The sequence below is a fragment of the Myotis nattereri genome (assembly GCF_964212035.1).
Source record: "Myotis nattereri genome assembly, chromosome: 12".
In the NCBI taxonomy this organism is placed as follows: domain Eukaryota; kingdom Metazoa; phylum Chordata; class Mammalia; order Chiroptera; family Vespertilionidae; genus Myotis; species Myotis nattereri.
Genome location: NC_138087.1, coordinates 74,068,171 through 74,079,120, shown reverse-complemented (window position 1 = coordinate 74,079,120; position 10,950 = coordinate 74,068,171).

The window sequence follows — 10,950 nt, the reverse complement described above, 5'->3', positions numbered from 1 at the left end:
GTCCCCTGCCAGTGCATCCCCGTTTGGCCCTGTTCAGTGACCACCCCAAGAGGTTTTAACTAAAAGGCCCAGGTCCTGTGCTGGGCTCTGCCATGAGTCCCTGACATCTGGGGGTTACAGTGGTTAGATGCGACCAGCGACTGAGGTTCCTCTCGGGCTGCTCTAGGGGGATGGGCAACGGCCCATGGACGTTCAGGGCAGGGAGCAGTGTGAGTCACACAGGGCAGGGCGTGGGCAGTGGGGGCCACACTGGTCCTCCTACCCAGCCAGGTGCTCGGAGAGGGAACCAAAGGCCTGGGTTTGTCCACCTCCCTGCCCCATCTCCAGCCCTGAGTCTTGCTCCCCCTGGAGTCGGGGTTCCGCCTTGGGTTCTGGACTCCTCTCCTAAATCACCTTTAACTTGCTGCCTCTCGGGTACACCAGGAGCGTCTCCCCTCCCCTCTGCGGAAGCCCCTCTTCACCCTGTAGGAAAAGCACAGGCCTCTGGGATAGCTCCAGGTTTGAGCCCCGTTCCACCACCGATTGTGGAGTGGCCTCAGCCAGGACTTCCTTCCCTGGGCCTCAGTTCTCCCGTCTGTAAAATGGGAGTGATAGCAGTTTCCATCATGGAAGGCTTTACAGTAGTCCCTATCAGTGCGTTTGTTTTCTGCAGGTTCAGTTATCTGGGGTCAGAAACATTAAATGGAAAATTGAAGAAATAAAGAATTTATAAGTTTCAAGTCGCATGCTGTTCTGAGTACCTCACCTCATCTCATCAATTAGGCATCGCATCAGCTCACATCATCAGAAGGGAAGAAGGGTGAGTACAGAACAATAAGATATTTTGAGAGACACCACACTCACATAACTTTTATTATAGTACTGGAGGCCCGATGCATGGGATTTGTGCACTGATGGGGGTGTGGCCTGCGGGGATTGGCCTGCTATGGGAGCGCTGCTCATCCTGGTCAGCCTACGGCACTCCCACTGTGGGAGCACACTGACCACCAGGGGGCAACTCCTACGTTGAGCGTCAGCCCCCTGGTGGTCATTGCGCATCATAGCGACTGGTCGACTGGTCGTTCTTGTTGTCCCGCCGTTTGTCACTGGGCTTTTATTATATAGGATATTCTAATTGTTCTGTGTTATTAGTAGTTATTGTTGTTAATCTCTTATGGTGCCTAATTTAAAAATTAGACGTTATCATAGGTATGACTGTATGGGAAAAAACATTAGGGTTGGATACCATCTGCAGTTTCAGGCATCCATGGGCGTCTAGGAGATATCCCCTGGGGGTCAGGGGGGGCTGCTGTAGTGATCTGAAGTGGCAATGCAAGTTCTCTTTATTCTGCTTTTCAGAGGTTCCCAAGAGATCCAAGCAGTCCCGGGGAGCGGGGGGGTGGGCGCCAGGAGGGCAGGAGCCTCTGGATATGTGGACAAACACTGGAGTTCTTAGAGCGCCAGGGCCAGCCCATCCAAGCCTCACCCCTCAGCCACTGTCCTGTAGCTGCCGTGCGCCACCTTGTGGCAAATGTGGGACCACCTTCAACCCTGACTTTATTGGGTCTCTCAGAGGCTTCCCCACCCCCTCCAGCTTCTCTTCCCTAGCTTTCCTCCGGCTTTCCTCATACTTTCCTGACGGTTCCTTGCTCTCTCTCTTCCCACAGTGTTGGGGGATTTCAGGGTCTGCTCCCAGCCCCCTGCCTTTCTCACACGTCCCTCCTCGGGTGAGCACATCCACACCCAGGCTCTCTCATGAGCTCTGCACCAGTGACTCTTAACCCTGTTCCGATTCCCTCTTGGCAACAAATGTCTGGTATCATGCTATGTTACCCAGAAATGGAATGACATATATATACATATAATTCCCAAAGGAAATCTATCCTAATGCTCTAACTAAAATATCAGAGTAAGTCATTACAGGCTAGTGGTGAAATGTACAAATTCTGGTTTCTGTACTTCCCTGCAGTGTGATCTTGGGTAAGTCACTTAACCTCTCTGTGCCTCAGTTAGCTTCCTAGTAAAAAAGGGATTTTTTTTTCTATGCAGCACATTATTGCATAGAGTTGTTATGAGGATTAAATGAGTAATTTTTCATGAAGCATTTAGAACAGTGACTGGCACATGTGAAGAGCCAAGTGAGTTTTGGTTAAACTAATAACAGAAGTAATTTAAGATAATATGTACGTATTTCAAGTAAACATTTTTATTGACTCCATTAGAAGACAGTAAAATAACAAGAGGCTTGCGCCTACCCATAAAAGCCCCCCTGACTGCGGCAGCCACAATGCAGACTGACAAAGAGAATGTCAGGTTGTCAACTCGAACACCACAAGTAGCGTTGACGTTAAGTACATAGTTTTTCGGTGAGTAAGCTTCTGAACAAGAGAAAGGGCAATCTTCCTCCAATTTACAGGGAAGTTATATTTCAGCGTATATTAAAATTTAGAGCATTCATGCAAAAATGAGCTCAGCTCAGACACTTACAAACAGGTTTTTTTTCCTGTCCACGCCTTCAGGGACTGTCCTGCCATTGTAGGCTGTCCAGCATCCTGGGCCCCACCCACCCAGTCACCATGAAAACTGAAAGCACCCCCAATGCCCAAAACAGTGCCCAGGAGGCCCCTGGGTTCCACACCCATTGCCAGAGGGACTTTTCCAAATCCCAGATTGTGTCTCCAGCTGTTAACTCCTAGTTACTGTCAGGAAAGTCCAAATTCCTGAGCCTGGTTCCCAAAGTCCTCATAATTGAGCCCCCTGCTTCCTCCCCCCGGAGCAAATCTACACCGTCACCCCACCCACTCCCCTGCCCCCTGCACACTCACACAGGGCACATAGCAGGTGACGAATTATTACACACGAGGGCCCTTCAGCTCTGGCTGTGGGGATGGCACATCAGGTGGAAAGGACTTTTCTGGGAGGTGCTTCTATAGAACCTGCTGGGGTTCCCAAGGTCAGAGAGCTCAGCTGCCAGACAGCAGTTTCCCGCAGGAGGTAGGGCCTTGGAGTGTGAATAGGAGTTTTCCAGGGAGACGGGGGCAGAAGGCAACCTGGCTGCAGACCCAGCGTGGGCCAGGGTCAGGTGAGAGCGAGGGCATGCACTTCCACCGCTGCAGGCAGGTGAGTACCAGCTGAGGGCAGGATGTGGAGGGGCTGTGATCAGAGGAGAGGCTGGTGCATCGGCAGAGGACAGCTTGTGTAGAGTTTGTAAGGTGCCCAGGAGCCTGGGCTTTGTCCGGGGGCACTGGGAGCCATGAGAGGGGTTAAAGGGGGTGACACAGGTTGCATGTGGCAGAGTTCCTCTGGGAGGAGTGTGGCAGGTGCACGGCATGAGGGCAGGAATGGAAGGATGCCAGGGGACGGTCACAGATCTGAATTAGCGCAGAGGAGGGTGAAGAGCAGGGAATTTGTGGGGCAGAAACAGCCGAACTTGGTATCTGCTGATGAGAATGGAAACAGGTGCTGGTCAGATGGCTTAGGGCAGTGGTTGGCAAACTCATTAGTCAACAGAGCCAAATACCAACAGTACAACAATTGAAATTTCTTTTGAGAGCCACATTTTTTAAACTTAAACTATATAGGTAGGTACATTGTTATTAACTTAATTAGGGTACTCCTAAGGCTTAGGAAGAGCCACACTCAAGGGGCCAAAAAGCCGCATGTGGCTCGAGAGCCCCAGTTTGCCAACCATGGGCTTAGGGAGAGTGGTCCAGACAAACCCAGTCTTCTGCAGCATCATGGACAGGCTGCGGGCCTCTCTGGAGACACTAGAGGGCGCTCCAGGATAGGTTAGGCTCCCCTTCCCACCTGCTGCCAGTCCCCACCCGCTCCTGGAGGGTGATGGGACCCGCACCATGGTTCAGACGTAGGCTCTGGGTTTCTGCCAGGACCCTGACCAAGTCCAGTGGCTCACAGTCTCGGGTCACCTCACCCTCCAGCCGCTGGGTTTGTGGGATGAGGGGAGGTGGAATTTCTTGAGCTGGGAGTAGATGGGGCAGAAGTTGGGGATTGTAGACAAGAAGTACTGACATCCTAACCTGCCTCACCCTGCTCTGTGTCCCCTACCCCCTTGGGAAGAAGGGGAGCAACCCACCCAGGGTCACACCACTGTCAGCGGCAACACCCATCCCAGCCAGAAGTGCTGCCCCCGTGAGGGACAGAAATGGACCAGAGCTCCCCAAGTTAGAGTGGCCCGCAGACAGACTGGGTGAGTGCAAGCAACCTCTCCAGCTCCACCACCCTTCCCACAAAACCTTGAGAGGGAGCTGCCCATGAGTCACCTCACCCAAGGGGAGCCAGCATTCCACACAGAGGGGCGCCCACAGGCCTGCAGGGAGAGCAGCCGGCCGAGTGCAGGGAGCAGGGCTGGCCGGGCGGCTGGGAGGTGGTGCTGGATGCCACCAGCAGCAGAGGGAGCCTTGGCAGGCCTCCTGTGGGCACAGCCCACAGAGTTTGGCATTTGTGAAGGACCCCAGCTGCACAGAGGAAGGTGGACGGATCACAGTTTTTGGAAAGGACTGGCCTCTCGACTTGAGCCTAAATGGCACAGTCCTTTAAATTTTTAAACAAAAAATGAATAACGAAGGCAGACACCGAACAGGAAATCCATTTCCTTTTAAATCTGGCGGAAAGAGCGAATCCAAGCCCAAAATAATGCCAGCCGGATTTTAATAACCTCTAACAAAACAGGCCCACGGAACCATCAGCGCTCGCTTCAAGCTGCCTCTGTGGCTGAGCCAAGACTCTGGCATCCAGGGCCCATGGGAACTACAGTCATTATTGCCACCTGGGGAAACCGAGGCTGAGCTAGGAGCGGACTAACCCAGGGTCGGGGCAAAGCGGGAACTGGAACAGGCTCCTGACTCCCAAGCGTGGGCATTCTGCACTCATGGCACAACAAACACGCCCCACATGTCATACACTCTACATGCAATACACACATACCACATACACGCACTACACACCACACTGCATATTACAGCACACATACATATATGCCCAACACACAACACACACCCCACACATCATATACTCTACACACATACCACAGACACACACTACACACCACACAGGAAATGCTTTCCAAACTCAGGTACACAAATACCTGTATACACACAAGATTCCACAGACGCACAGATCAGCCATCGTACACATACATGTGCCTGGATAGAAGTATGCAGACAGCCACACGATGCCTGCCCCCCAGAGCACCTAACACATACACAAACATATTCACATGCACCGGGACTCACACACACGTAAATGTGATTGCTCCAAATCTCAATACTCATATCCAGACACACACACATGCAAATTTCTACAGATATGTGCAAGTTTCAAAAATGCCCTTCGATACACATCTACAACACAGCGCTCACCCACCTATGGACACAGCACACCTCACAGCCCTGTGAGGCCCACAAGCCTGGGAGTCTGAGCCAGGCAAAGTGCTGCCTCCTTTGGGGCACGAAGGGCACCTTGCCCGTCCTATCAGAGAGCCAGGGTTGATTCCTAGCAAGTGCCCATGCAGCTCAGGGGCCAGTGGCTCAGCCCCCACACTCTCCTCGCCCCAATAGGAGTGTGAGTGGGTGTGTTCCAGTGTGAGTCTTAAGCGGGGGCAGGCAGGGGTGATGTAAAGATGGAGAGAGACAGTCCATCTACTATATGGGTGTAGGGTCCTCTCTCCCTCCCTCCCTCCCTCCCTCCCTCCCTCCCTCCCTCCCCTCCTTCCTTCTCTCCTTTACCTTTCTTCCTCAGATATTTAATAAGGACCTTTTGTGAATCAGGTAAAACAAAGACATAGCCTCTGCCCCTAGGAGCACAGTCTGGGGTGAGCAGGCACACCAGAGCTGAGCGGCTACGTGACACATTGTGACATGGCTGTGGGACACTGAGCATTGCACGTCGTCTCTGAACCTCGCTTTCCTCATCTAAGAAAGAGGGACCATGTCTCCTTGACCACCTGTTGTATTTGTTTTTAGAACCAAATCCAATAGTAGGTAGAGGGTGAAAGGGAGAGTTTTAGTAAAATAAGAATCAGGTGTTTGTTTACTAGGCACCCACTGTGTGCTGGATCCATGAGATGGGAATGTGGATAAGTACACAGGCCCTGGGCTCGGAGAGGCCTGGCTGGATTCAAATCCCTGCTTTGCCAGGACTAGCTGTGTGAGCTTGAGCAGGTTACTTAACCTCTCTGAGCTTCTACTTTCTCATCTGTAATATAGGTGTAATACCCTCCGGACATGAGTGCTGTGGGGTAATGTTAAAGTGCTTAGAGCGAGACCTGCCACAAAGCTGAAGCTCAATTAAGTCAGTTCCTAGTATTATTTATAAGCTTTCATTTATTCATTCAACTAACCCTTCCTGAGCACCTGCTCTGAGCCAGACATGATTCTAAGCACACTCCCAATTCCAAGTCATTTAATCCTTCTAACAACTCTATTATTATTCCTGTTTTCCAACCAAGGAAACTGAGGCATAGAGATGTCCGGTCACTTCAGGGTCCCGAAGCTGGTCAGAGGCAGAGCTGGAATTGAAACCAGGTCTGTGGGCCTCCCTTAACCCAATTACAAGACATGCACTTCCCGCTTATGGCTCAGAGTCCTCCTCCTCTCTCCCCAGCAGCAGTCCTGTTAAATAAATTAGCCAGTAACGGTTTCTAATTCCCAGACTTGGTTGCAAATAAATTATTCACGTTGTAAGGCCTGCAAACCGCCGGCTGGGCCTCATTACCCAGGAAGAGTCACCCGCCCACAAGATGCCACACCCTCCCCTGAGCATAGGTCCTGGTGGCTCGCCAGGGGCAGGCAGAGCTGGCAGACTCCGCCGGAGCCCTGCTGCAGGAGCCGAGAGAGGGGCTTTCCTCCTCCCATTCCCAGCCTTCCCTTTCTAATAAGCTCACAGCCCAGCCGGTGTTGTCAAGGGAACATACGCTCTGGACTCAGCCAGTCCTGGGTCCCAGTCCTGGCTCTGCCCTGAACCGCTGTGTGGCCTCAGGCAGGTGGTCTGCCCTCTCTGAGCCTTGGGGGAAGGCTGACTGTCTGGCCTACACAGGGGGCTCAGGGCCCCACTTTGTACTTCCTGTCCTCCCTCCATTTGTGGGATGAGGCTTCTGCTGCCCAGCCAGGCCCTGTGCTGGACGCTGGGGACAACGATCCTGTCCTGTGGGGACTTGCAGTCTCCGTGGCTCATCTACTCCCAGTATCCACTGAGACCTGGTCCAGGCCAGAGCCCTGCGGCTGGTTGTAGGATACAAGTGCTCCAGAGCCACTCCTTGGGCCAGTGACCCAGCCCAGCTGCTGGCAGCATGGACCGCTGCGAGCTCCCTGGGTTGTGTGTCTGCCAGGGCAGCTAGTGGCCAGTGTCTGACTGATTTAGAGCTACAAAAGCCCGCTCCCTTCCCGCAACTGGGACACTCTGAAGGGCCACCACAGCTCCAGGCATCCCTGCAGGGACCTCTGTTGCAAGCTCATTGCAGGTCAACTTGTGCCTCTGCCCAGTCCTGGCTTCCTGCTTCCTTGCAAGTGTCCCTTCCCAGGGCACCCCCAGGAAACCTGTATGCAATCCTCCAGCTCAGCAGCCTCTTTCCAGGAACCCAGTCAAAGGTACTTGTCACAGACAGAGCCCCGTCTCAGCGTTAATTGAGACCCCATGCAAGTCGCCAATTCTCCAGACTGCTTACAGGTTGGGCCCTGATCCTAGACTGATCCCCAATCTTGGTTCCATACTAATCTCCCAATCCTGGCCCCAGACTGAGCCCCGATTCTGGCCCCAGACTGAGCCCCGATTCTGGTCCCAGACTGAGCCCAGGCATCCATGGAAAGCAGAGGACCACCTAAGACAGAATTGAGGGGTAATCAACGGGAGGAAGGATGGGATTGAAGTCTGGCTTAGACTGAGAACAGGGCTGGAGTAAACCTCGTTGAGGCAGACAGACTGACAACCCCGTCAGGCAGGAAGTCAGTCCAGAATCTCACGTCACAGAGGGGCCTGAATGAAAAACAACAGAATCGGTTCTTCTTTATGGAAGAACCAAATCTGAACCAAGGAAGGGAAGAATAATCGTAGTCGCTGCCATTTCCCAAGCAGGAGAAATCCCGGGCCCCGTGCCATGGGATCTACTTCATGGCCCTGCTGCCTCCTCAGAACATCCTCACGGGGCTCTATTCTCGCCCATTTTATAGATGAGAACTAAGAGGCTAGAGGGGTACAATGACTTGCCTCATGCCCCAGTCATGGCAGAACCAGCATTCACACCCAGGACCTTTCTGTGGGATCCATGCAGAGGCTGGTCCCCCAAAGAAAGTCCCGATGGGGCTTCCACGGGTCACCTCCGCTAGCCGTCCCTGAGCCTGTCCAGGGCAGCAGGGGAGCCATGAAAATGGTGGGCGGTCCATGAGTCTGTGTAGCCGGGACCCAGCCCAACCTCCAGGTTCCTCTCAGGGCCCTCAGTTCATAGTGTCTGATTCCCTCAGCCTTCTCCGCGAGGAGGCACCATTAGTACAGGCATGGCACTGAGGGATAAGGCAACTGAGGCCCAGAGCGGAGACACCGTTAGCTCAAGCTTGCCGAGCTGGGACCCACCCCGAGAATTCCTGACACTCCGTCTCCCATCCTCTGTTCATAGGCAGTGGTGGCAAAAGTAGGTTTACAGGTGTGAGTACTCAAAACAGAGTTTCTTCTTGTACTATTATTTCTTAACTAGAGGCATGGTGCATAAAATTCATGCACTGGTGGGGGGGGGGGTGTACCTCAGGCCAGCCTGCACCCTCTCCAACCTGGGACCCCTTGGGGGATCAGGCCTAAACCAGCAGTCGGACATCCCCCTCACAATCTGGGACTGCTGGCTCCCAACCCCTTGCCTGCCTGCCTGCTTGATTGCCCCTAACCACTTCTGCCTGCCAGTCTGATCACCCCTAACCACTCCCCTGCCAGCCTGATCGATGCCTAACTGCTCCCCTGCCAGCCCAATCGCCCCCAACTGCCCTATCCTGCAGGCCTGGTCCCCCCCAACTGCCCTCCCCTGCTGGCCTGATTGCCCACAACTGCCCTCCCCTGCTGGCCATCGTGTGGCTGTGGGTGCTGCCATCTTTGAGTGCGGGGCAGTAAATTAGAATATTCCCTCCTTATTGGCTGTGGGCACCGCCATCTCTGCGATGATGTGAGGGTCTATTAGCATATTCCCTCTTTATTAGATAGGATTATTATACTATTTGTATGTTTCCTCCCAAAATTCATATGTTGAAATCTAACTCTGAATGGGAGGATATTTGGAGGCAGGCCTTTGAGAGGTGACTCGGTCATGAGTGGCGCCCTCCTGAATGGAAGTAGTGTCTTTATGCACAGGCCCCAGAGAGCTCCCTGGCCCTTCTGCCCTGTGAGGTTATGGCAAAAAGATGGCTGTCTGTGAGCCAGGATGCAGACACCAGGTCTGCCAGCACCTTGGATTTGACTTTCCCAGCCCCCAGAACTGTGAGAGATCCATTTCTGTTGTGCATAAGCCACCTAGACGATGGCATTTTATTATGGCAGCCCAAACAGACTAAGTAGCCACTTTGCCCAACTGCTTCCTACTTCATGCTTCCTTCCACCCATCCATCCATCCATTCACAGTGGTGCAGTGAGCATCCTCCATTACCACGTCCAGGCTGAGTGCTGGAGCCAGGTGGGCAGAGCCTCCCCTTGTGGCATGCACAGGCTGGTAGAGGAGCCACGTATTAAACAAGCACAGCCACAAAACCCGAGTGCATCACCGCTGTGCTGAGTGCTGGGAGGCAGCAGCCCAGGAAGCTGTGAGTTGGTGTAACAAGGATGGTCTCTCTTGGGAGTGTTCTCTGGGCCCCAGGGAGCTGGTGGGCAGAAAACCTGCTGAGCTGGCCCCATGGGCTTGACCTCAGGGGACAGAAGCTGTGAGAAAAGTGGGAACAGTGCCCCAGCTGAGCCAGTTGGCTGGTGAGACTGCAGGCAGCCTACTGGCCCCTCCAGCAATGGAGTCCCGGGGGCGTGGCCACAGCAGGGAGCCAGTCAGGAGGTGAGTGGGGGTCTTTTGAAAATCTGAGCCCAGCTTTGCTTTGTGAGCCATCCAGCTGGGCACCAAAGCCTCTGAGAGCTAGCAGGGCTCCAGGAGGAGGGAGCAGCATCAGTGAACCTGTGGAGGTGGGAGCAGCAGGCAGGCCCAGGAAGGTGGAGCACGCGGAGAAGAGGAAGGAGAAACTGGGTCCTGGCCCTTGGGAATTGCATAGCCCCCGGGGGGGCTCACCTCCCACCAGGAACAATCATGACTGCCCTCGTTGGAGCTGTGTCCCTGATGAGGGTCATGCGCGATCTCATTTCAGCCTCACTGGACCAGTAAGGTCTTTACTGCTGGACGTGAGATTGTTACAGACAGAAAAACCAAAGTCAGGAGCGGTGAAATCTGTCACAGAGAGCGTACAGACTTAGCAAGTGAAGGATCAGGATGCAATCCCAGCCGTGTTCTTAGCACTGCCCTGTTGTGCGCAGGAAACAATGGCAGGAAATCTGGACCCATGACGGGCATGGCCCATGCTGGCTCCGCCTGTGGTCTTGTGTCTTCCCCTAAACTGAGCGTTTATTCATCTCTGTCGCCGTGGCATGGCGTCAGGCACGGAATCGGTGCTTAGAAACTATCGTGAATAAATAGTCATCCTAAGAGCAGATGCTCCCAGTGCTCACCGTGAACCACATCCCACCACCCCAGTGACAGGGTAGGTACTGTTATTACCCCCATTTCACAGGTGGGGAGACTGACACAGGGCTAGTAAGTGGTGAAACCGTGATTCACCAGACAGCAGGTAAACAACGAGATCAATGAACTATTTGATGAGTGTGAGTAATGATGAGTGGATGAATGGGAGGAAGGATGAGTAGATAAGCGAGGCATTGAAGAAGGGACAGGAGAGCAACGATAGGTGTTATCCCGGGGGAGTGAGAAAGTGGAGGCCCTTATCACAC